At 45.1% G+C, this 25,498-nt stretch overlaps 1 protein-coding gene and 1 long non-coding RNA gene across 4 annotated transcripts in view; one reads left to right on the forward strand and one right to left on the reverse strand.

The window, feature by feature from the left end:
- Positions 1-1,973: 1,973 nt before the first annotated feature.
- On the reverse strand, positions 1,974-3,993 carry LOC141965905 (uncharacterized). Its single transcript, XR_012634524.1, has 2 exons — positions 3,638-3,993; positions 1,974-2,486 (listed from the first exon to the last, which is right to left on the reverse strand). It is a non-coding gene; the product is annotated as an uncharacterized LOC141965905 (long non-coding RNA).
- A 198-nt stretch (positions 3,994-4,191) lies between these two features.
- The window catches only part of C14H11orf24 (chromosome 14 C11orf24 homolog), a 29,807-nt gene continuing 8,500 nt past the window's right edge, over positions 4,192-25,498 (forward strand). Inside the window, exons 1-3 of one of the 3 annotated variants that reach the window (XM_074918083.1) lie at positions 4,192-4,354; positions 5,069-5,387; positions 9,579-9,675. The gene's annotated coding sequence lies outside the window, so the exon portion shown is untranslated. The remainder of the gene's footprint in view (positions 4,355-5,068; positions 5,388-9,578; positions 9,676-25,498) is intronic. The other 2 variants (XM_074918082.1, XM_074918084.1) reach the window with 2 other exon arrangements.

Consider the following 25,498-nt stretch of genomic DNA (forward strand, 5'->3'; position numbering starts at 1 on the left):
TGGCAAGCAGCTGCAGTGCTAACCAGTAAGGAGAAAGATAGTTAAATACAGGCTGTGGCAACACATTGTGCCGTGGTATCAGGTACAATACACATCTGATAATGCACTGCCAGAAATATTTTTCTGCTGCTTCTTAGCTGTGAGGAGTTAATGTAGGTTTAACTTGTCCTTCAGAGATTTCCATGGCGTCAGGGAGGCAGGATTTCTGTCAGAGCATGATACCCATTTTTCATGATGAAGCTGCAGTAACATGATGCCAGTGGGACAGCACTAGGAGCCTGAACATAAGTGGAGCATCTCGATGGGTCCTCAGTGATGTTATATTTGTGGTTGTAATGTTCTGTGGATGCACACAGAAGATAAATTCAGCTGATAAAGCTGTTTGCAGGTATTTAATTCTTTATAATAACTCAAAATCCAGTCAATCCGATGGTTTTTCCCTGTGACCAGTTCTTTAATTTGGTGCACATTGCTACAATTATTATATTACATGAGAATCTTGGCTTTAAAATGAGTTTATGAAGAGCATTTAGAATTTTAATTATGGAATTTGACTTTGAAGTGACTACTGTCAGTGGATGGGAACACTTGCACTCAAATATGAGGAGTTCAGCTCACTGAAACTGAGATATGCTTATCCATGTTTCCACATTTAGGGGCATTTGTTTCACATTTCCAGATGTCTCCTCACATACACCAAAGCCATTTAAAAATGATAGCGAGGAATCTCATGCAGTATCTTGCCTAAGAAACGTAGAACGCTCAGAAAAGACTCAGGATTGCAAGAGCCGGCCAGACTCATGATTTGGTTGGAGGGCTGGGAAAGATGCAAGACCAGAAAGGAACTGTGGCCAAATCCCTTCAAGACTGTCATGCCAAAGAGCCATTGTACAGCTGGCTGCAGGTACCACTCCTGCTAGAGAAGAAGGACTCTCCTTCCCCAACTAATATGCCCCTTGTGTCAGCCTAGAGTTCCTCGCTAGGACAACCTGCACTCCTGCAGCATGTGTGCCTCAGTTTCCCAGAGCAACAGTGCCTATTCCAGCACTGAAATTTTGGAGAGAATGTAATTTCCAAGGGATGTATTTCCTTAAGACACCATTGTCTTTAGTAAAACAGCTCCAAAGAATCAACATGGACTACTTTTTTCACAATGTGATTTTTATTAGTAATTTATTCAGCCCAGCAGATGCCAGCATGCAAACTATGCAAAGAGCAAATCTCTTCCTCCAAGTGTAAATATTTACAGATCATATTCAATGGTATTTAGTACTCTGCAAACATATTGTCAACAGTTCTATCCAGAGTCTTCCCTAATCGCAGCCTGAGTTGGCAGAGGCATGTCCTCTGTGAAAAGATGGTTACGGAAAAAAATGATATCATGCTAAATAGCTTCGTGGCTTAATTAGACTGGAGTTACACCAGAGCTGAATCTGGCCCACACCAAATTAATACTCTGTTATAGGAGCTTGTACCTATCACACGCAGAGTTGGAGGGGGAACCTCTCTTGGCACTGGATGAAAAGGGCCATTACAACGCAGGGCAGGGAGGTTCAACCTTTCACGTGTTTTGAGGGATGTAGTTCCACCTTTTCTTACACATAACAGGAGACGTGTGACTATTCTTTGCATTGCATCAACTGGGTAAATTTATTTGAATTGTCCAGAAAAGCTAATATCCCCTATCCCAATCACCATCTGTTCTTAAAAGAGAAATGTGTTATTTCTTCAGCACAGACTTGCCTTTTAGTCTCTAGCTCAGTCAGTGCAAAATCCCTGAATGGGTCAATGTCTGGTACACAGGGTTAATGTCTGGGACATAGCTTGGCTATATTGAAGCCATTTCTGTTTAAACTAATACGCTAAAATCTCCTTTCTTGCACCTCCAGCCCAAACCCCTTTGATAGCATTTCATTACATCCCATAATCTCTGCTCTCCTGACAATCTGAAATAAATACAAACCAACTGAAAGTTCAGTTGTGGCTTAGCCCTTATTTTTATTCTGTGAAAACCTGTTATTGCAAGCATGGCTTAGCTTTTCACACAGGACACGTAAAGTAGCAAAGATCTCTACAGTTCAAAATTATGTCCTCTGGGGTTCTAAGGAAAGAGCCTGACTGACTATCATTCTCCATGAGGAGAGAGGTGAGTGAGGGCACATTCATGACATCCCATTCTCTTTGTTTGCATGATCACAGCTTTTTTTCAGTGCCTGTATTTTCCTGTTCCACATGTGGGCTTCTCCATGTGCTTTTTTTTTTTTCTCCTGAGGCTGTTTTTTTCCAAGAAACATGCTTGTTCCCCACTACACCAAACCTAAGGGCCATGTGCCCTCCTACTTTGCTTCGACAGCTTCATATTATTTCCTCCATTGCTGTGCTAGGTCCTGCCAGATGATCTGTTCTAGAGCAGACAGTCCTCCTCCCTCCAGCTGTCTCTTCTAATTCTCTTAAACCGCAGAGCTTTCTTCTCGCTTCCTCCTTCTCTGGAAAGGAGAGGAGGGAATATTTCAGTAGATGTCAGTATCCTACACGAACGATGATGTATCTATACACTATATACAGACAGACATCCTTTAAATTGAGTCCTTAACATGGAGTGCTGGCCAGCTCTGCATTTTGTCTACTTTTAATTAACTGATGGACCAGAGTATCAACTCCTCTTACTCACTGATCATTTTGAAAAGCAAATTCGCGTGTTCTAAAATTACACTGGGATGTGTGAATGATTTCAGCATCACTTTCATCTACGGCCACATTAGCAGCAGCAGTTGAAATCCCTTCCGTGATCTGAGGTAGCAAAGGCTCCTTTTTCACCTGTTCAATGCCACAGTCACCACGCACCCCACAACACGGGCTGTGCCTGCGTGTGCACAATGCCGTTTTCTCCACCTTTTTGGGGTGACTCTTGTTTGGGCTATCTGGAAATAACCCAAAGGAACTGAATTCAGGAGGTGGCATGCTTGCTCTGAAATGGGCACCCATGGCTTAAAGGAAGTCCTGTACCTCCCGCCATCTCATGGAGCTGGCTCCACACTTCCAAATGTGTCTCAGATAGGTGTATTATATGTGTCTGTATATACATGCATATAATGAGCTTTATAAAAGCTTCAACACCCATTGCTGCCAGGGTTTGCCCCAAGCAGCTGCAGGCTGCTGATGTGCAAACTTTTGGCATAGGCAGCAGCACTAAAAATAGCAAAATAAGCAACAAGGAGCCAATTTCTGCTCTTTAAATATTTAACCCAGCAGCATTCTCTGCTTACTTAAAAAATGCTGTTGCCAGTGGGCTACCATGTCTAATAAACCAGAGACTTGCATAGTTAAGAGAGAAAGGTTATGCCAAGTATGGTGATCTGTGCTTTTCATGGTCCAGGGTAGCAAGAAGCTGTTAGCCTGTACTTTTTCCTAATTCTTCCTCCTTGGTGGCGATTATTAAAGTTTGGACCCAACTAATCCAGCCCGTTGCTCCTCTACTCATTGCAAAAAATCCCGTGACGTTTGCTTGGAGAAAACACGGGCACCACGCGCCGGTGTTAAACTGAGCTTTCCCCGAGACAGCCCTGCTGCTGCGCCACAACTTGCAGAAGACGGTGGACGCTGGAGCTCCTGAAAATTCAGAAGGGAAATACCTCACCTTACTATCGCTTCTCATCGGCGTATCCTACACTCTAAACCCCAGGGATCTTAAGCCGTGCTGCACGCTTCGGGGAACCTGCACGTCACACCAACCGGGGCCACCTGAGGGGCCGGCGGGCCCGCAGCGAAGGCGGCCAAGCTCTCCCTGAGGAGCCGCTGGCGGCGCGGGCCGCCCGGGCCGCGGCTGGGGCAGGCGGGGGCCCGCAGGGTCGGCCACGGGAAGGGCTGGTGCCGAGCTCGCACTCCCGCCGGCCCGGCCGTGGCACCGCGGAGGCGGGCGGCAGGAGGCGGGCGGCAGGAGGCGGCGGCAGCAGCCGGGCCGCAGGACGCCACCGGCGCCCCAAGGCCGGCGCAGGCCCCGCCCCCCGCAGACGTCACTTCCCCGCGCCTGGGCGTTTCCGGGGTGCGAAGCGCCGCCTGCGCACGAGGACGCCCCGCCCCCGGCGCGGGAGGAGGGGGCGTGGCCAGATGGGAAAGTGGGCGTGCCAATAGGCGGGGATATACGCGAAGGACCAATGATAGGCGTAGGGGGCGTGTCTGGGGCGGGGCGCGGCCGGGGCATGTGGCGGGGCGCTGGGCCCGGCGCCCCTCCCGCCCCTCCTTCCCCGCGGGGGCCGCGCCAGCGCCGGGCGTGCGGCCGCCTCCGCCGGGGGAAGCGCCTCTTCCGCCGCCGCGCTGCCCTGCGACCGTGCCCTCCGCCCGGCTCCGCCACGTCGTGAGTGCGGGCTCGTCCTGGGCCTGGGGGAGCGGGGACACGCCGTGCTCCGGGCCGGGGGGGGCGGTTTGAACCGGGACGGGTCGCGGGTGGGACGGGTGGCCGCGGCTGGGGGGTGGGGGGTGGTGAGCAGGGGCTCGGCAGCCCAGAAACTGCCACAGAAGTTGCAAATGAATTTGTCCCAGAAGTTGCAAACGCATTTGCAAATCAGTTGCAACCCCCGTGGAAGTGACGGCTCCGCGCTCCCCCGCTGCTCCGCGGCAGCGCAGCCGGCGTGTGCTCGGAGCGGGCTTCTGGGCTCGGGGAGCCGAGGAAACTCAGGCTGGTTGTGGGGAGGAGAGCTGATTGACTCAGCAAATCATTCACTGCCTGACGTGTAACAGTTTTAGGCCCGACGGACGACTTCTAAAATATGGTGTCTGGCAGGTCACTCTCAGACGTAGCATCGCCGACACGTAAAAATTCCTTGTGTATGAGTAAATAATGTCGAGTGTGTACCGTTGGGATTACCTTTGTAAACGGAATCCTGTTTTGTATAGTGTACTGAAATCTTTTTCATCTTATGATGCCTTAAGTAAAGGTTGAAGAGTCGGGCTGACCCAGCGCTGAGGGATCTGGTGGGGTTGGGAACTGTCAATGTTGGGTTGATGGTGGACTGGAGGAGCTTCAAGGTCTTTTCAAACCTAGACGATTCTGTGATTCTGTGGTTTTCAGTAGGTTTAACTGTCCCCTGGGCAACGTTAGCGGGGTGTCAGCTGGAATCCAATAAATGCTGAGAAGAATAAGTCCTGTTCTTCCACCGGGGTCTCACACACGGCATCCTGTGGGGTTATCCTATCACAGTGGGTCTTGTTCAGTGAATCCCTTAACTTTCCCCTCTGCTGTCTGCCAAACTTTGTCTTTTAGGATTGGTGAAGACAAAATCCTGTCTCAGGATCCTGTCAAGTAAGGTGCCTTGATGTCCTCCTACACGTTAACTGACTGAATCCCTGCCAGGCTCGGTCATGCAACAGAACTCCTGTTTCCTGATAAAGTGAGTTTACTGACTGCTTACTGGAGGAACAAACCCATAGAAATACTAATCCTCCCCGCCTTGAGCTAAGTTACAGCCTTACTGATGAGGCAAATTTGCTGATAGTGAGCATTTGGTGCCCTTTAGACCTCAGAGGGTTGGTGGCTGATCAGTAGCTTTGAAAAGTAGGCTGTAAGATACATGTTGATGCAGTGTGTCTCTCTCAATTTCTGTATTAATCTTAATTGCCTACCATAATCATCCACTACTATATATGTTAATACAGTGCGTTACATGGTAATGGAGAGTTTAGAAGGAATCTATCCATTTTTATTAGCTTTCGTGTCTGTAGTAGATTAATGCACTTGCTGTGCACTGTTGCTGTGTGGTTCTAGTTTATATAATGTATGTATACACACATGTATTGTTTTAGTACTTTTCTGGAGGAAATTTCAGATCACATGCCTTTTAACACATTGGTGCAGACATCTTTATTTTTTGTTTTAATTGCAAATTCTCTGCTGAGTTTATAAACCCATCTGCCAGAAAACAGACTTTGCATCTGGTTATTTGCTATTGAAATTCTAATTGGCACATCCATGCAACCTGCAGCCTCTGCCTTCTAAGGGAATTCTTCTGGCACAGACTTTTCAAAGGCAATGGGAGTAATTTGCAAGCGAAATTTCAAGCTTCAGTGGTGAAAAACATCCATGCTGAAGGCCTGATAATGGATTTAGAATGTCTGGCTGCATACCCTGGATTACAGAGTTAGGTTAATGTAGCAGCTTTTAAATGGAGTAGCTGATTTTTCAGTTGTATGTGACTGACTAAATTTTTAAGGGAAAATGTTGCAGGAACATTAAGGAATGGAGATGTTTAAAGCAGTGCATGTGTATAGACATGCATCCAAAATTTTACTTGAAGAAACTGTGAAGAACTGATTTGTTTGGGTAGAGTTTCTTGCCTCTTTTTGGTTTTTTTGAAAGGCACGGATAAAGTTTTTTTCCATGAAGCTTTTAGTATACAGCTCTGCTGATGTGTCCCCATGCTCTGGCACAGTATTAACTGAGTATGTGTTCTGTGTGTCATCATCCACGTTTGAACTCAGTTTTATAAACTGAAAGCACCATAAAGCAGGTCCACCAAAAGTTTATACCAGCATATTTGCAGTGAAAAATTAAAGGGGGATGTAGGAGGAATGAACTTGTTGCTCTGCTGCGTACCCACAAACCAGGTGTATCACGGCGCCTGCTTCATTGGGGCTGATGTGTGTGTTCTGAGGGATGCTGGGCTCACGGCTCGGAGCGGTCGCGTGGACGGCTGGGCGTCATGCACATGCAGTTCCTCGCAGCCCTCGTCTCCATATGGTGATCCTCGCTGCCTGTGTGCATGTGCTGAACAGCTGCGCTCAGATCCATCTGCTCCGACCTGTTTCTGCTCTCATCACTGGACCCCACATATAAGCGTGTTCAGGCACTACTGGTGTCTAGTTTAGATTTATCTTTGCCCTTTCACTGTTGCATTGTGTTTGATGCAAACTTCTAATAGCAAGAGCAATTACACACTGGGAAAGACAGAGAAAGAACATGGTAGCATATGGTAGCATTACACTCAATTCACTGCGTAAGTAGGTGTAGATTTTCAGCTGCTGTGCATTGCTACGGCTCCCTTGCAGAGCAGTGATGATCCACACTAGCTGGCCGTTTTTCCTTTGAAGTGTTTAAATTGGGATCAGATGCCTTTCTGAAGGAGGTGTGCATTCCTATGAACACAGAGCTGGTACAAAGTTGACTTGTGCAGTGGATGAGATACCCTTCTGCCCTCCCCTCCCTCCTGGCACACTAATTGCTGGATGAAACTCCCTGGCTTATGCTGCACTAAGAGTCAGACTAGGTGATCTTTGTGGCTTTTTTCCTCCTACCCTTCAAAGGGCTGGGAGGGCAATATCCCTGCTGCGTGTGCTGTTGCTGGATGCCACCCGACACTGCGTGCTCTGGCTCAGCAAATTTGCTTCCCTTTCCTGTTTCCAGCCTGTCGTACAGGTGTAACCCTTCATCATACCCCACCTGTCCATGATACCCAGCCTGTTTGGGTCTGGGAAGGACTTCCATAGGGCTACTGAGTTTGTCAACTGGGAAGCCAAGAAGTCCTGTGAAGTAAACTGTGATTGAACCCTTTCTTTCTAGATTGTAGCAAGCACTTAACATGTTCATTCCTTCTGTCAGTTCTGCTCCTTTGGACTGAAGCTATGGTTCCCTTTCTACAACTTAGACTTGCAGGAGTCAGTGGGGCTTTTGAGTTGGCAGCCAGGGTATGAGGATGCTGCTGGCGCTGTAGGGACAGTGGCGATGCTGGAAATGAATGCAGGCAGGAGCTGGCTGTGCACTTTGGAAATGTTGTTTGCAGCTCCTCCAGCTTTTGACTGTTGGCAATCCAAGGAGGTCGCCATGTGGGTAAGATGCTCAGGGTGTCTGTGGTACATCAGTTCATCCAGGAAAGGACAGTGTATCTCTGGCTTGGTACAGGGACCCTCTTCTTGAAGGAATGTCTTCGTGGACATTGCTGCATGTTTCTGTGAACAACTTATCAACAAAAGCAGCTGACAAGAATGGCAGAAGTGGGTTTTAATGCTCAGTGGAACCACACACCTGCCTTGCTGGTGTGTAGAGCAGCACTTGGCTGCTTGCTCTTGTGCTATCTGGCTTCCTTGTTGCTTTGGTTCTTTAGGTGCATTCATGGAAACACTGCATTTAGGTGATGGCTCTGCTGTGCCGTTACTGTGATTATCACTGAAATGAGGTTTCCTCTGGGCAATTTTGAATGTTGATCAGCATAAGTGCCAAAACTTCTGACAGTCTTCCACCGCCTTTGCTGGCTTTGTTTTAATTTGCCATTGTGGGCTTGACCTCAAGGTCAGATCTTGGGTTTCAGGGGTGGGAGGTGGGATGTTGCTGCACTGACACCAAGTCGGTGCTTGCAGTGTCATCGGACAGGGTGGGACTGAAACAAAATCCCCAGTGGCTGTGTTGCCGTGGTGGGAGAGCTCGTCTTGGAATGCAATTTGCAGAATGTGAGACCTCTGGAATGACAGTGTGTGAGCATCCTTTCCTCCCAGTTCACGTGATAACTTGTCAACCATTTGGAAAGCACATTGGGCGCTTGTTTCTTTGTTTGTTTTTTCTTGTAGGACAATGTGTTATGAAGAAAGGGACAGAGGGCAGAGAGCCAGAGCTATGGTGCTTGTTTATTTGCAGTCAGCCAGCCTGTCCCCTGGTGCATGTGGCAGGACCTGCAGTCCCTCTGTACATCCAGCACCTGCGGAGGGACAGGCCGGGTCCTCCCTCCATCCCAGCGGGCAGTTAGGTCTCTGCAGTCAGTGAGGGTTGCATGCCCAGATTATCGCTGTACGTCACCACAACTCCTGTCGCCTTTGCTTGGGGAGTCTCAGTTGAGCTGTGTCCCCTAAAGGACACTAAATTGTGCTCTGCAGATGTGGCTATGGAGTGTCCAAGCCCGCACAGCTACCCCGTTATTCCCTAAATACCCAGAGAGGGAAGGGCAGGTTGACTGCGTACAAGGGCCTGGGTTTTTTTCACTTATTGAGTCTTTCAACAAGTCCTCTTCACAACTATCACTACTTCTGCTAAAAATGTGCCTCGTGCCTCCGCCTGTCCAGGAGGGCGTTGGGATTGCCCTCCCTGAGCTCCAGCTGACTTGTGCTATGCCTGGAGAACTGCTTATGCAGTAGCTCAGCAAAGCACTTGAGCGTGTACTTCAGAGAGAGAAGGTGCACTGGTTTTAGATTTGGCTTATAAAAAAAAAAAAAGAGGAGGGGGGGATGATGATTTGATGAAATTTGCATTGAATTTTGCGTGTATATTTGTGTTGGATTTATATTTGTTTGGCTTGGGGAGACTTTGCAGCACTTTAACTAAATCTGGGTTTAAATCCACTTAAGTTAAACTCCCAATACAACTTGTGTGTGGAGACCAGGATGAAATCTCATTAATTTTAATAGGATTAAGCATGTTCTTTTGCTGAGTCGTTTTCTCTATCTTTCTTTGTTTGGCTCCTCTGTATTAAAAAGCAGGATAAACCTTTCCACTCTTCCATCTCTTTGTGAAAATGCTTTGACAGTCTCAGAGAAGTGGCTCTCTGGTTGCATACAATAATATTTTACACCCTTTTTTTTTTTTTTTCCTATGCTTTCAGCTGTAGTCCTACTGTATCCAAGCTTTCACTGGCTTTTGCATCCCCTAAAGGCACATTACTTCCTGACAGCAAGAAAGCAGTTAGAAGTATTTGCCTGGTAAGTTTCTACACTCAAAATTATTTTATTTTTTGTTTGCTCCCTCTGGACAGATTTGAAACTGCTGTGAAACAAGCCCATTAGTAAATGGAAATTTTATAGAAGTCATTAGGAACTGAGCATGTATGGATGGGTGAGGGCAAAATTAATCCCTATTCATGGACTGGAAATAAATTGAAGAATGGGGAATAAAGGTAGAAGTGTTATGAATGCAAACTGATTGAAGGGAAATACTTGGGATCCGTTTAAGATCAAACAAGCCATTAGTTGAAGAGGAGGCTACTTCAACACGTTTGTGCTACCTCTTTGCTTCCTCATTTCTCAATGTACATCATGCCCTGAATGTTGCTATTCATTATTTTTTATTTGTGTGTGATTTATGTTATAAGAACACTCCTCTTCCCCCTCTCCTTCAGAAAAGACAAGCCCCACAGCAGGTATTTCTGGATGTTTCTGAAATGCTTTTAATGACACTCTTACTAAATACATGCTTTTGAAGGAAAAGTAAACTGCCTTGTAGCTCATGCACTAAGCTGGATTTCAGGAGACTCAGTTTTCATTTCCAGCTCTGACCTACAGCTATACACAAATGGGTCAGTCTTCTCACACCTCTTTTTCTACTCTGTGAGATAAGGGAAGGTTGGTCTAACTTACCTGTGCTCTGCTCTTTCAAACTGGTGCCCTGTCATACTGTGGGCTGACCTGTGTTACAAAGATGGGGCTGGTGTATCTGTGTCAGCAGAGCTCCTTTGCATCACCATCCTTTTGATGAAATTTTACATCATCGGTGTGTCTTTTTGCTGGCAGTAGCCTCTGGACTTAAAGTTCCTGTATCTAATAAAAAAAGGAGAGCTTGGTAGAAAAGAAGTTCTCTGGGGTTTTTTTGCCATAAGATAAACAGGAGATTGGCTTATTTAAGGGGGTTAAGGATGGGAGTTTCCGATGGGTGAGAAATGCCCAGTGATAAGTTAAAATTCTCCACGACCAAGCAAAGATCATTTACTCCCTAGATCTCTACCCACAGTAAATGGATTCTAGTCTAATTGTTAACTTAATAATAAGTATTGCTATCAACATTTTTTTTCTGACCTTCTCAGCGGTGTTGATCAAGGGTTTTTTGCTGCTGAGACCAGTTTTCTTTTAAGTTATAATTTCTTCCCATTTCTAAAGCTCTTTGCATCCTAACTGATCTGGAAAGATGATGCTGTCACTAGGATTTCACAGCAACTTCTGTGAATCTTCATGTGGGTTTCTGACACTCTTTGACCTGATAAGGCTTAAAAAAGGAGCAGTGTGCTTCCCTTTGAAAGGAAACATTCTATACCCAAGTCTAATTTTTAAAAAAAATTCTGTTTGGAAAATACCTCATTTGTGAGGATGATGGAAAGTGCTGGGACCGTAGGCATGACCAGCTGGTCTGAGTGTGAAAGCTTGAGACCAGCTTTGAAAACAGCAAACGTGTTCCCTCCTCGCGCGTTTCTTTGTCATTAGTCTTTTTTGTTAATGAATCTTGACTGTCTACAGCTTTAAAAAATGTGCAAAACCTATTCAATCTTTCCAGTTCCTTTTTATAGCAAGGCTTTTGTGAGATAGTCACGGTATCTTCCTTGGCTCATCATACAGACGATATAGTGTCTTTACAATATTTCCTTAGGCCGATGTAGAACTGCTAAGCCTGATGTATCTCAGATGCATTCTATGCCTGGAAATGGCCTCGTTTGCAAGAGCAGCAGCTCCTGCATTGTCTCCACATGGTACTGCTATGCAGGGCTCCTTTAGGAACAAGAAGTTAAGCGCTATGGCTGAAGACCACCCCTCACCTAAGTGTGAGGTGGAACATACGCCCTTGAAGGCAAACAGTTCTTCCTGACAGTGCACTAAGCCATATCACGTGGCCATTAGTGCAGTCCCTATGAACTGTCCTTCGCTTCTACATTTGTAGGAGGCTTCTGTTCTTGAATTGGTGTTGTGACTTCTGTTCTGGGGAACTCTCCTGTGAGGGAACATTGAGAGAGCTGGGACTGCTCAGCCTGGAGAAGAGAAGGCTCAGGGGGATCTTACCAATGTATACTCTGAAGGGAGAGTGCTTTTTTCAGTGGTGCCCAGTGACAGGACCAGAGGCAATGGGCACAAACGGAAACATCAGAGGTTCCATCTGAACATTAGGAAACACTTTGTCACTGTGAGTGTGACTGAGCCTTGGCACATGTTGCCCAGGAAGGTTGTGGAGTCCCGTCCTTGGAGATAACTCAAAAACCATCTGGACATGGTACTGGGCAACCGGCCATAGGTGGCCCTGCTTGAGAGGGGGATTGGAGCAGATGACCACCAGAGGTCCCTCCCAACTTCAACCATTCTGTGATTCTGTGAAGATTGTGCGGAGAGCTTCTTTAATGTCTTAAGTGGAAGTCAACTCTGGCCAAGCTACCTGGTACAAAATAAGCTTAGTCTGCATTCTGTGTAGGTTCCCAGAACGCTAGAAGAGTTTCTGGCCTTTGTCATCTGAACTGTATGTCCACACCACTGCTTCTGGGCCTTTATTAAAAATGGTGCAATGGTGAGTAAGAGCTGTAAGACTTGTCCATCAGTCAGCTTATTGTATTAGCAGACCTTAAGTGCATGAGACTATCTACATGAGGTAGAGGTCTGCCTAATACAGTATTGTCTTCAACAGTGATAGGATAGTGATGGATAGAGACGTCATCCCTTGATACCTGGTATCATGAGACCCTCTGGCAGTTTAGTTAGAAGCCAGTATCCTCCCACTATTCCCTTTCTCTTTAGATCTTTTGTGTTCATTGAATAGCAGAAGTCCCAGCACAGATCTTGGAACGTCACTGGTGGCCACTTGTCCTCATGAAAACCTACGGCTTCTTTCTGCTCTTTGTTTCCTATTCTAATCAATTATCAGTCTGTGCAAAAGCCTTTCTTTGTAGCCAACAGCATCTTAGTTTGCATTAGAACTTTGAAATGGTCCCTCATCAAAATACATTATACAAATTTTATATAGGAAAGGTATTTCCCTGCTACGAAAGCTGTGTTGACTCTTCCTGAAGCCATGAAGCAAGCTGAGAATTGACATCAAGAACAATTATATCTTTGATGGTGGTTTTTGAGGGGTGGCCAACAGTTTGTATTTGCTTTGTAGATACGGCAAGATCCATGTGTTCTGGCTATAGTGACCATCTCTGAGGTGGCTGGAGTAGATGTGTGCTGTGGCTGAAATGCGTCACTGATAACGTCTGGGGTATACCTGGCTCTAGTGAGCACATTTGGGCAGTGAAGTCGGCAGGGAATGCAGTGTCATGAGCCTGCCAGTGGTTACATGAATTTTGTTCAGGTCACAGGTTCCACTAGTTCTGCTAGACTTACTCTCATGTATAAAGTTACTCACGTGCTTTGTGTGCTTCGAGGGTTGGTGCTTAAGACAGATATATAGATATATGGAAACAGCTGATAATGTTCTTCAGGGGCATTTGCTGCTCGAGTTGGAGAAGCATGTGGCCTGGACAGAGCAGTAGTAATGCAGATGGCTGTTGTGACCAGCTCACTTGAAAAGGAAAAGCTTGAAAATTGGGTTTGTTCTCTATTTAGCAAACAGCTTTTGACTGGATCTGGTACATTCATAAATTTCCATTTGTTACTTTTCTGTTCATTGCCAAGGGAGCAAGGATTTGTAGGCCTTGAAAATCTTACAATCTCTAGAAACTGGTATGTGTTGATGCAAGGAAATATATTCAGTGAATCAACAGCTGTAGCAGAAGTGGAGTTCTGGTGCTGATGACCCATCCTCATAAGCAATATCTGAATGAAAGAGAGTTTTATAATAACATATAACCAGAAAATGCTGTTGAGGTGGGCTTTTGTGGGTTTTGGTTGCTTTTTTTGTCTTTATTCCCTGCAGGTTTTGGCAATATTAAGGAGCAGTTCTTTCTGGGTGGTATGTTCTTCACTTGGTCTTTGACCCCTCTGAAAGTGGAAACAGATGTAATGCAAACTGTGGAGAGGGCAATCTGTCCCCTGGGAGTTGACCGAAAACTGCAAACCCTTCTGCTAAATGAGCTCTTAAGTTATTGCACATCTTGTTCTGCAAACAAATTTGTCCCCATATTGAAATCAGTAAGATTATACCTGCTGGAGTTCCTTCTGGAGTTAAAATATGTGCTCCAAAATCGGGATCCATTAAGTATAACCCACAGCACGCTCAAGCCTTCACATTTACAGTTACTTCTGAGCAAGATAACAGTGAATGCCATCCAGTGAACATACAGTCATAACACTGGGTTTCATATGGCGATTCATCTGTGTAAAGGATGTCTGGATGAAGGAGAGAATTTATAAATAAAATACTTGCGCAAATTTATTTCAGTATTTTTCTCTTGTCTCCAGGAAGGCTATTTCCAGAGAGAAGTAAAGGAAATGTGTAGCACCTTTAAAAAGCAAAGCCTGAAATGGTGGGCATGCAGTTTAAGTGGTTAGAGATTGTTTGATGTAGACGTTAATAGATGGGAAGAGAGAGTTTTCTATTTTGGTCTTATCAGTGCTAGAGGATTTTCTAAGCAAGATTTAACACATAATTCCTTTTCAGATGGCTGTCATAAAAAACCCCCAGAAACCCCAAACCAAAAACAACCCCCAGAAACCCCAGCTCATGCTGTGAACATCTAATCCTCACTGCAGGGCACTTTTTCTGCTCCATTATCTTCTGGGGCAGATTTACCTCATGATACAGTGTCAGGCAACTGAATTGAAAGTGCCCTCCTGTAAAGTGGCTCAGATGCCCAAGAAGGTGAATGCTAAGACAGAAGCTGGATTTTGCTGGGAAGCTGGTGGAGGCAGAATTGCTGCTTTCTAGGGCAGAGGAAGCGTTTAATTTCTTCACACTTGCAAATGAAACTCATGAAGATCCACTAAAAGTACTTGACTGTTCAGTTACAGCCAGGCTCTCAGGAAAATTAGTGAGTTTAAAGTGTGAGCTGTTGTAATAGTTTGTTAAACCCTCCTGTGGGTGCGTTGTTAGAGATGCAGCTGGTAGGGGAGATGGTGTCTCCTTGCCCTGCTGAAGCTCATGTTTCCTGCATGTCTCTGGCATCATTGCTCTCAACTAGGACCCTGGACCTGGAGCAGAGCCTCTTCTGATGGAGAACCCTTCTTCACAGTGGTTCACTTGAGTGTTGTCTGCACTCTGCCTTCTAAAGTCCTCATGGTTACTGACATGAGGATAATAATTTATGTACTTCCTGCTGATGGAAAGGTGTCTGATACAATGTCATCAGGCTTGGAGCTTTGTTTTCAGGTTATCTCATGCTTTTGCTAAATACATAAATGTTCTGTAGCCAAGAAACAGATTGTGCGAGTGCTTTGTTGACAACAACTAAATCTTATTGCTAGCTTTAGGTTCAGGCTAACTGTGTTAATTAACAAGATGCAACTTGATCACAGCTGGTCTCAGAGAGGTACTGCCTTGGTGTCCTGGTTGGAGCTGAGTCCCATAAAGTGGAGCGTGCCAAGCCTTTTCCCCCTTTGTTTAGTACTGTGACAGGTTTTGTAAAACTTAATCCTTGCTAGATTGAGATTTGCTCTGTTGGCTTTGCCTTATAAACCTAAGGACAGATTTCTGGGTGAAATGCCGAAGTACCTCTTTTAAAAAGGTGCTTCAAGAGTTTGTAAAAAAACCCAAAACCAAACCAAAAAACAACCCCAAACAAACAAAAAAAAAAATTACAAAAACAAACCAAAAGTAAACTTTGGAATTGCAGAGGAGCTGGAAGAGTTGAGGGTTGTTGGCCAACATCCAGTGGAAATATTATTTTTCTTGTTTGTTTATGTTTGAAAGTTGGTGGCTTCACACTGCTGAAGCCTGATGCCCACTGGTTGTTATTGAAGAAGTTGAAAACCTGGCATCACTTGCAATCTCCCTTCATATTGCCTTGCCAGGGCACCTTGTGCCCAGCCATGCTTTAAGGCTAGGGGAACTAACTTTCTCTGCCTCATTAATTTTTGACCTTTTGGAAGTGAGCATTGGCATTAGATTTACCAGAAACAACCTGGGAAGTAGCTCTTCCAGCTTCTTGCTGAGATAGCCACAGCCTTCCACAAAGGACCCTTCTCCCTCAAGTCCTGAGAAGATGCTGGTTCTCCACTAAACCAACCCAGAATAGAGAGGAAACATGAAGAGGAGACTGCTGGTCCTCTGACCTATGCAGTCATTTAAAAGGTGACTGGAGTTTTCTCTGATCTCCTTTGGAAACTTTCAGGTTCCTGGATGATTTTAAGAAGCAAATACACTTTCCAGTAGCTGACAGTTATCAAGCTGGAGCATGTATTCTGTCTCTCTGAGATTCCTGTCCTTCTGTACAGGTGACTGCTGCTTATGGGGCAGTTCTTGGTTTACTACAAATGGCAATTTTTAAGGGAAGCAGAATTGGTGCCAGTTCACCTCGTGTACCTGGCTCTAAACTGATGCAGTTTACTGGTGTGATTTACTGCTGCTTGGTGAGTAGCTGAACAGTCTCCATCAGGAGCAAGAGCAGCTGAGAGGGTGGGTGTGGGTTTAAGGGTGGGAGGCCCTTACAACCAGCCGATGGGACTCTCCAGCCTGCAGGTTGGACTTGTTTGTCTGATGTCTAGTTCTGAGGATCCTAAACTTGCTTTAAAGGATGAGGCTGAAGAACTGTTGTACCTTGGTGCTGGCCAACTGGGTCCTCACTCTTCTGCACTTAGAGCCTTTTCTCATTCCAGGCTTGCAGAGACTCTAGCAGCAAACTGGAACTGGAGGAGAAAGGGGGTTGGTAGGCAGGATGTGCATGTTAATTTAATTGTGAATTATTTAATTCTTGGCATGTCTTTTGTTTTCTATTTGATTTCATTCAGTCACAGCCTGTTCCACCTGTTGACTCCTGACCTGTAATGGTGTTCTGCTGCAGTCTGATGATATCAGACAGGTTTGGATTGGATTACACTGGACCCCAAGCCTTCAAAATGCCATTCAGTGTATTGAAGCGAGCAGTAAGAGTTACTACTTGTAATGTGGCTTTCACATGTTTGTCCTTATCCTTGTTTTTGTTGTCCGTGCTTGGACAACCTCCCCCAGGCTGTCTCTTGACCTAGATAGTGTATGCTGAGCTCATCTTTGGACCAGGGTGGGCTGATCTTGTGGGTATTTTGGCTTTTCTAGTTCACTGTTCCCCTTGTTGGAGTATCAGAGCATCTTTGGCATAAAATCAGTAGCCAGAAGTTTCTAATGGGTTCAGTCTGTGCTGCAGCTTTTAGGTCACAATGTCTGGAGGAGTAAGAATAACCTCTTGCTTTTGTTTGAAGTTCAGGTGTTGCAAGTTGAGAGAGAGGTTTCAACCTTTTTTTTTTTTTTTTTCATATTCTGTCCTTGTACTGCTGAGCAAAAATTGAAGACTGAGTTAAGCACAGAGGCATGCAAGAGTGCTTCAGAAAATATCTGTATTTGGACCCCATCTGTCCAGTAAAATATAGAACACAAGAGCAATTATGGGAGAACACATAGCTTTTCACTTGCATGTCTTTGGTATAAGTTAAACTGATGTTTGTGGTAGTTGTAATATCTCTTGGTGAGCTGCTCTGCTGACTGTGTGTAGATGCCCATGGCATTCAGGTAACCCTGTGAAACAGTTGTGAAACCCTTGTTAGCAGCGTCAGCAGCAGAGAGATAGATAGACAGACCTTCCCTATCGAGCTCAGAACCACCTGCTACTGCCCATGCATCTCCCTTCCATCAATAAGGTTATGTATTCCATGAGTAAGGTATAAAGTTTATTTTACTTTGACCTATTGATCAGTTAGCATCTGGACTCAAAACTTAAATGATTTAATCTGAAACGGAAAAGAGGGAAGCCAGAACGAGGTAGGAGAGCAGGGCTGTTGCCCTGTTGCTATGTAGGAGACAAGAGACCCAAGAGCTGGATTGAAGCTCTTCTACAGATGCTGCCTTGGCAGTCATGGACATCCATGAGAGTGAGGAGAGGGAAGGGTGTTTTTCCTCTAGGTTCTGATGACCCATAGGTTTAAATTCAAATTAATGCATGACTTGAAGCCTTACTGGCTATGAAGAACTTACCACAGGGAGGGCCAGCAAGGGTGAGGAGAGCTGCCACTGCATTTGATTCTCTCTTTGTTTGGAAAAAATAGACTTGGCTAAGCTTCCCCACCCACCCTGCCCTGTGATTTCCACATCTTTCAAGCTGTCAAAATCACAAAGCAGGGAGGCATGTGCTAGCAACCTTCATTTGGTTTGCTATAAATGTCTTCCTGGCTTCAAGAGTTTGGGAAGAATCTTTTGATTTGTGTTAACATGTATATGATTAAAAGCTCTCCAGTATCATATTGCATTGTGATAAGCTGGAATGTCTTTCTGCTGCATATCACCTGGCAGACCTTCCATATAAAGCTACCTTTGTTTTTTAGCCAGTTGTTACCTTAAAAAGAAGACATCTCCTATAATCTAGGAGCCTTCAGTTTGTTTTGCTCATGAGGATAACTGGAGGTGGAGGCACGTATCTTTTGTTATTTATTTATTTATTTTTATTCTCCGTATTTCAGGACATGCACAGAGATCCTGCTTCCTTGCAGACAGGAGAAGTAGCCAAAAATACTTTCCTTTTTTCCAGTTCTTTTAGCACTGAGCTGAAGTTCCCCTTCAGCTGTTGCACTGGGACCATGTTTTGGCTGTTTCCAGGCTGTATGAACTTTATTCTCCATTTCTGAGCAATCCACAGTATTGCGTGATGTTTTTGTAACACAGGGTGCTATTGCTGCTCTATATAACCTTGCTGAAAACCATTCAGAGTCTTAAATTCCTGAGCAAACTCGCAGAACCTTGTGTTCTGGATAGAGACGTACCCTTTGCTTCTATACACCTAAAATTAGTGTTACAGCTACATGAACCTATAGAGGAGCACAATGATTTTTCAAAAATACCCGAGTGAAAGGTAGCATTGAAACTATCAGCGTCAGTGGAATTTAACTTGACCTATACTGCCAGGAAATTGCCGATTGTGGTAAAATTCTGCAGGGCAGGTGGTGGGTGGGTGACCAGACTTTAACGCATTGCAGTTTTATTTGCTCCAAAAGTAACACTTGGTTAATTGTACCTTCAGGCTGAAGTCGCTGCTTGTTTAAGTTTGTTTTAGCTCCAGACTTGGCAATTTTGAATTTAATGGCACCTCAGACACAATTTATTCCTGTACTTGTACACTGTGCTGGTTCTAGCTTCTAATGCCACCTCTCAGCCAGCACGAAGCACCCATGCTTCTGCAGGCACTTAGAGAAACCAAAATCAGGAGCTTACTTTTTACCCTTCTTGATCTCCTTTGCTCTCTATTAACTCAATGGCTGCAGAGTTCATGTGGGAGCCCACAGGGATGGTTCCTTTGAGGGTCTTGTTGAAAACTGTGTAAATTAGAAGACATAGTATGCAATGCCCTGCATATGATCTCCTGTTCCCATGAGACAACAGCTTGTCTGAAAATTTGCGAGCTGCTTTGGGTGTGGATCGGACCAGGAAGGTTGCAATTGAGCCTTAGTGCACATTTTTATTGCTTGGAGGTATTTTTGTTGACAGATTTATTGTCCAGTCACAGCTTTATGCAGTTAGCCTTTGGCAGTTCATTTTTCTTTATATTAAAACTGGATTGTTTCAGATATTCCAGAACAAGCCGCATTTTCATAAATGAAGTAGCTGTCTGGTCATTTTTCCCAGGAAAAGTGTCCTGCTAAGTAGTACTTCTCACCATCTGAACTGCAGAACATGGTGCTAATATGGGTGAGAAAGTATGATGGATGGTTGATGCTGGTTTTGGGGTTTTAGGCTTTAACACTTGTTTTGTCAGAGGCAGAGTGTGATGGCCATGAAGCCTCAGTGGTGCCAGTGTGGGCTGTCCTCCTTAGTGGGGTAACAAAGGCATAAGCTGTCTGCCTTGTGCCCTGAGAGAGGAGTATGGGTGGGGAACTGAGGCACAGGAAGATGGAAATGGGTAAAGCTGGTAATATTCTAAAGAAAACTAACCAAAAAAACCCCACCCACAAAACCTACTGCGACTAAAGGTGCCCATGATTGGGAATCTGTAGCCTTGCATCACTTCCACAGGCAGCTGGAAAGCGGGGAAGGAGCCAAAGCTCAGGTTGTGGCACTCTCAGACATGGGCTCTAACCACTAAAACCTCCTTCCTCTCTGGGTTCCTGGTGGGGAAAGGAAGATTGGGCAAGTTGCTGAAAATCTTGAACCTGAAGGATACAGCACTTTAATATCTACGTGAATTAGGTCTGCTGTTCAGAGCCTGCAGTTAATCCACGCCTTGCATGGAAATGGCTTTCCGTTCCTTTTGTGGGAGTGTGGTGATGTTGACCTTGCAGAGATGCTGTTCCTCGTGAGCGTTGCACAGCCTTGGCCCTGTGTAGCATCGCATGCCTTTGTCAGCATGGAGCCTAAAGTGCTTTATACTTATGAAAGTTTCATGTGTCGGCCAAGTCCAAGTGTGATAGCAGTTTCTCAGCAAAACTTGGCATTCCACCTCTTTGAAAGAGACTTTAAGGTGTTTGTTCTATTCATGCAGAGCATCTTGAAAGTCCTGATATATTATGTTTGGCCGTTTATAAGCAGAAGAAGGGATTTTTCTTGCAGAGAGTAATATGTGGCAGCTGGAGAAATACTTTAACAGCGGAAAACTTCTTTTTAAAAGCACCGTTTCCACACCAGTCTTCCAGAAGATGCAGCAGCCTTCTTAGAGGCTCTCTGCTCAGTGACATTAGATTGTTCCTTGCTCTCTGGCTTAGTAACTCCTGTCTAAGTTGGTGAAATGAAAATCTAGAGGGTGTGTTGGGTGCGCTAAGCAAGGATGCTGTCTCTGTTCTTTTGACTTTGTCTGCAGTGCTTGGAATCTTTTGGCTCATTCCCTAAATGTAGACACTGCTGTAGGCATGGCAGTCGCCTTTCCTGTGGGGCATGTGTCGTGCAGATTGATGAGAGATTCAGCCATGGGTGGGCACTGCACTGCAAACTGAAGGAGGTGGTTCATATTTAGGGAAGGAGAAGGTGTATAACTTTATGGCTGCCTAATTAAAATGTCTTTGCTTATTGGGCTGTTGTTTTTAACAGATTTCAGTGTGATGCAGTCTGTTTGGACTTTTTGGCTTTGTAGGATTTTTTTAAAATTTTATTTTGTGGACATGTATCAAGAGAAACGTGAGAAAAGGCAGCAGCAGACCAAACCGATGTCCATCCAATACCCTATTCTGCCTCCTGCAGGGAGGAGTGTGGCTGCTGATGTGGGGGGATGTGCCAGCTCTTCTGCAATACATGGCCCACTCTGCAGTGTTACACTGGGAAGAAGTTGTGTGGTAGGAGAAGGAATATAAGTGATCAAGCTGGTGGTATTTCTTCTCTGAATCACATTTTGGAGCGTGTGTAACTTGCATCCTACTGTTGCAGCAGATCAGCCTCGAATGCTCTGCTGGCCTCATGTCAGCCCCAGGTGTTTATCAGCTCCAGCTTGTTGGTCACCATCCTAGCCTGGATGGTGTGCCCATGAGATAAGACTCAGTGATTGCTAGGCACATTTTTCTTCACAACTCCCTCTGAGAGTACGGAACCGTGCATGTCCCACCTCAGTCATCCTCCCAGAGGAGCATTTTGTTAATACTGGAAATGGTGGGGGCATGGAGAGCCTGTATTGGGGCAGCAAATAGACCTTTGACCATTGTATCCTGGGGTTTGTAAGGAAGTGTGAACGTTTCACACTGTGCAGGCATCTTGGGAAGTTAAAGTAACTGTGTCCAGACCAGGGACTGAGTAATGCATTTCCTCCCCTGTAGTCTCTAATGCTTCTTGGCTTCACAGTCTTTGTTCAGTTCATCCTTCACTTTTGATAGCACATGACATTCTGTAGAAACAGCTTTGTAACTTGGCATTAACTTTCTTTTGGAGCCAAAGGAACTTAATAGCTCTAAAGCTGCTGTTCAGCGAATGATATAACTTCATCTGGGCATGCTCAGCTGAGAGCGGGTCAGCCTCATGTGCCCTGGTGCTGCCCCTTCTGTCCCCAGGCCTACCCACGTGTGCAACCTCGGACCTGGAGATAACCTTGGGGAGTCAAATGCTTATCAAGATTGCAGCACAGATTCCCTGCCTCCTGCGTTCTAGCCTCGATACACAAAATGAGATGTGCTTGTCTTCCCTTAACAAAATCTGGTTTAATTCTGTTTTTCTGAAGAGTGAAATATAGCACTTGTTTTGAGATCTGACAACACATGAAGTGTTTAGCAGCAATTGCAAGTTGAAACCAGGTCTTACATCTCAATTTGTTGGGAGAGTAGCATCATTGTCTGCAAAAGGTATTCCACCCTTGTTTTCCCTGCTTTGTCGTTATACTGAGGATAGAATATTTCTTTACAGCTCTTGGACCTTATTTCATGCCTGGTCCATACACACTTGTAAGTATGAATTTTGGGGCAGTGTCTGGTGGCTCTTTGATGACAGCTCAAATGAGCATGTGGTGCCCTAAATGATTTGTTTTGCTCCCTTAGTACCTGTGATCTCTAACACACACACACACTCCCTCTTTCGATGTTTCTTTTGTCTAGTTCTACATTTCTCATTTCTCCTTGGTGCTGTCACTGCATGTACCTTGCAACTGCTTAACTGGGAGCAACTGAGGCTGGCTGGGAGGGCCTGGAGGCAAAGGCTTTATATTCCAAAGGCTTCACTCTGCACTTGCAACATCACTCCAATCAATGTTGTTTGAATTAATACTTTCAAATTTTTTTTTTGGCTTGAGCACAGGAAGATCAGCAAGAAGGGAGGAACACTTCTGAAACCCAGCAGGCAATGCTCTCTGGATGTGTGTGTACATTGCAAAGTCATCAGTCATTCAGTTGTTTACTCAGTTATTCTGGTTTTCCAGCGTGCTTGTTCCCTGCTGAGTTATAGGCACAGATGGTAAAAGTAAACTTTGCACTTTTCAGAGTGTAGTCCTTTCCCAGATTTTATTTGTTGCTGTCTTTTGTGGTTTGGTTTGACTTTTGATTTCCTTGGGGATGCTCTACAGATGGAGAAGGTAGTGCTCAAAGGGTGAATTTTGCCCTGATTTCTCAAAATTACTTATGATGGGAACAGTAGCGTTCATCTCTTCCTTTATGTTGTCTCTGACGGCCAGAGACATGAGGCTTCTTCTGGAAAGCAACACAGTCTGGAGAAAAAGCTTTAGCTGGTGCTTTTCTGGAATGTAGAGATGTGGGATGGGTGCTCAGTGGGGTCTCTGAGCACAAATAGAGCTGTGTGAGACTGGCTAGAAGTGCAGTGGGAAGGCAGAAAAAAAGCTTATTGCTTGTAATTATAAAAGGCAGTTGTCAAGTTGGGAAAAGTGATCTGCAAGTTATTGTGACTCTTGTTCTGGATGTATGGGATTTTGCTAAGGTGGGAGAGGCCAAAAAACCCCAACCCCTATCTGGAGGCTCCAGTAGTTAATACAGCATCCCAGACATCATCTGGACTGCATTAAAGTACGACTGCATCTGGTTATCCCCTCGCTGGACTTGGAAACGAGCTGTTTGCTTGTCTGCTGTACTTACAGTCTGTGCATAGGGTTTGTCTACTTCACATGCTCGCTCTGCAATTCGTAAAGGGATTTTTGTAGTTGGTTAAAGTCCATTTAAAATTATTTTAAGCTTTTAAGTTTGTATTGAGCGCTTTGTGGGAGGGACTGTCAGTTGGCTCTTGAGGAGACAGTGTTTAGTGAGAGGGAAAGGGAAGACAAACCTCTTTGAGCTCGGTGTGTCCCCCTTAACAGGTGCTGGCCTAACCCAGAAAGGCTGCCAGGTGCTTTGGAAGAGGTGGGAGGCATTTACTGGGATTATCTTTTCCTCCAGAGCAGTGGCAGTCAAGTGGTGGGAAGGACTGCTGGTGGGTTCATGTGCTTGGGGATACAAAGCATCTCTGTGCGTAGGGGACGGACGGCTGAGTTAATGCAACAACTTCTAGACACTGAGTGTGATCAACATTTGATTTTACAAATATATGTAGTAGTTCTTGGGTGTGTTGAGATTAATTAAGATTATATGTCCTAAAAGACTGAGATTTTTACTGTAGTAATAATAATCACAGTATTTCTGCATAGATAAAATGCTGCTATATCTGCATTTTGAAAATGCAGTGGAAGATGTTTATTGTCTGGGGCTTGGTTGGTGTAACTACAAAGGTATCAGTAAAGTTAGTAAACACCCCACCCCCTCCCCCCCCGTAATAGGAGTGCCCTGTGTGTGTATTCATTGCTGTTATTCTTTACTATTTTCTTTAAAAGAGTAAATGCATACATTATTGCACAGCCAGTTCATTCTCAGGGTCACTTCTTAGGCTATAAAATGTTGCTTCTTGTAAACCTTGTACCTTGAAAAGAGACAGAAAACATAAGATGGACTCTCTTTAAAATCTAAAATTAATGATGATGTTTTGGGTTTTTTTTCTTGTGAGTCAGATAGTGCTTGCTGAACGTCTGCCTGTGACCTGCGAACTTTACAAAAAGTGCACTTATTTCTGCATAGCGTGGTGGGAGTGTAGGTTGACAGACAGTGTTCTGAGCGTGTTAGTGAGGTTCCTACAGTATCTGTGAGGGAACCTGAACCACTTGATTTAAGTTGAAGAATTTGGAATTTAAAGCAAGCTTTTCCTGCCTGTCAGCAATAAAGATCTGTCTGCTCTAGGAAAATCTTTGTGGGCAGAGTATTCCACATCTTCCCTTGCTTACCCTTTTGCTCCCAGTCTCCTCAAGTGGAGCTGTCAGTGATTAAACTACAGCATATGCTAAGAGTGACAGCAAGAGAGTGCTAAAGGCTAAGGTAAAGTTGTGGAGGTGCCTTGTAATTCAGAACAGTGGGAGAAGTATTGAAGCTGTTTTGGCTGAACACCACAATTTTGTATTACCAGTTCCCTGCCAAAAACGTGAGGCCGCTTTGCTGAGCAAGCAGCGCCTGCGTGCCGCGTTGCGGGAGCCGCGGCTGTGCATCACACGGGTCATCAATCCTGCGCTGGTTCTTCCAGCTCCCACAGAGGTGCTCTTGGAAGAGCAAGTGATGAGAAAGAAAGAGCAAAGTCAGTCTGCGCCGCGTGTGCAGCCTGAAATGGGAGAGACGCCTCGGCCAAGCTGGTGCTGGCTGGACACCAGGCGCAGCCTCTGGTGCGCAGGACTAGATGGGACTGGTGCGCTGCCTTTCCCAGCCAAGACTTCTGTTGTCAGGTCAGACTTAGAAATATTTCCAGCTCCCAGGTGGGATGACCCAGGCATGAACTTTCAACTGCAGCGATAAACCTCTTTGCACAAAATGAACGTGATGCTATGCACACTTATTTCAGGGAGAAAGCTGCAGAGGACTGCATGAGCTAAGGAGTGCCTGATCTGGGAGAGCAGAAGATGTAGAAATGCTCCATCTATTTTCAACATGCAAAATAACTCTTTTCACTAGAATAAATAAAAGGGCAGGAAGGAGGCTTTGAATTCCTTAGGGAACTTGTAGGGTTCCCAGGGATGCTGAGTTTGAAGCACTGCATTTTAATACCAAGTTTTGTCCCCATCTTTGACTCCAGTGTGGTCCTGTATGTCATGTGTCCTCTGTGAAGCTTGAGTTAGCTGTTTATATTTCACCCTGTTTCAGGCAGGGTGCTTTTGAGGCTAAAACTCTGTTACCCTGTTCGGGGCTTTAGGACACAGAGTAAGGAGGAAACAAACAAAGCTTTGATGGTATGAAGCATCAAAATGTTGCAACCTGGGAGTCAAAGCTAATAAACGTTACCTTGAGTTTTCTC

Source organism: Athene noctua, chromosome 14, assembly GCF_965140245.1.
Source record: "Athene noctua chromosome 14, bAthNoc1.hap1.1, whole genome shotgun sequence".
NCBI classification, from domain to species: Eukaryota; Metazoa; Chordata; class Aves; order Strigiformes; family Strigidae; genus Athene; species Athene noctua.